Below are 1,353 nucleotides of genomic sequence, written 5' to 3' on the forward strand. Positions count from 1 at the left end.
TATGCTAATCTGGAAGTGTCATAAAGATGGCCTAGGCAAAGCAGCTCTATTTTAGCAGAGCTTTTGCAAGGCAAGGCAGCTGTTGTAGGATTGCCCACACCATATAGCTAATGTTCCATCCCTGGGTCAGCTCAGAGGATGTTATTCTGACAAACAGCAGCACTGCACTGCATGTCTTCCTGACTTGCCTATTGCCTTTTTGAGCATTGACACAACTGGACCCTGAAGACAGCGAGGAGGACAACAACAGGATCAGCAGCAGTGAAAGTGACAGCAACACTGACAGCGTCAAGGACTGTGAATGAACTGAGAAGGGAAACCCCAAGTTGGGGCTGGGACTAAGAGACTGTTTGGGTTACGGAAGGGCAGAGGAGAGGGTGGGTGCATAGGGGCACAGGAAAGCGGCTCTTGTAACGGATGCGTGGGTTTATTAAGGTGGTTTGGAAAAGAAAAGGTGTAATGGAAGTCTATGATAGAGGATGAATATATATACCTAAATATATGTAGATAGATATATTTTAATAATAGTTTTTCTAAATTGCCTTTTTGAGCAAGGTTATGTTTCCTGAGGTCTTCTCTCAGGGTAACAGCTTCCAATGTAGGGAAAACCTGAATATGCAATTTCTAGCTCTCCAACTGCTGTCTCTACCCACGTTTAACCAGTGCTGCCACTCACACACTCAAGCAAGGGCTTTGGCTTGTACAATATAAACATGCCATAGGCCCTGGACAGATATACCAGTTGACATACTTCAAAGGCCTTTGAAGTGCTTCCCAGGCAGGGCAAGCAAGCAAATGTGCATACCCTATGAAGCACTCCAAAAATGCCCCTAGATGAGACAACTACTGCTTGGAAGTGCTTCAGAATGAAGCATTTCCAGTTATGTCTATTCTGCTCTACAGAGTGCTCAGTCCTGCAGCATCCCACAGTAAGCACTGTCCTGTGTGTTTAGCTGTTGTCCCTGCTAGAATCCAGAGGTCTAACAAGTTGGCCAGGAGCTCGAGGCAGCTGTGATTCACAGAAGCAAGAGGCAACTTCTGGCAGCTGCCATCCAACTCCCCTGGTGGCAGCTGCTTTTTTTTTTGTTTTTTGTTTGCACTTCCCCTCAAGTCAGTGCCCTAGTTATACTGAAGCTGGAGTCCCTGCCTGCCAACTCGATCTCTAGTCTCCTGGTTCTGGCAGCCAAGGAAGGGGGCTTCTCATCTCCTGGTTCTACAAGCCAGCTCTGGCATGTGGGGGCACAGGGCCTCTGGTCCCCAGGTTCTGTGGGGAGGGAGAAGGGGCATGTTTTTCTTTCAGAATCAGAAAACCGAGGCTGAGCACACAGGAGAGTCCTCACTGATGGTCCCAAG

The sequence above is a fragment of the Crocodylus porosus genome, unplaced genomic scaffold (genome assembly GCF_001723895.1).
Source record: "Crocodylus porosus isolate Cpor-Errol unplaced genomic scaffold, CroPor_comp1, whole genome shotgun sequence".
Taxonomy (NCBI): Eukaryota; Metazoa; Chordata; order Crocodylia; family Crocodylidae; genus Crocodylus; species Crocodylus porosus.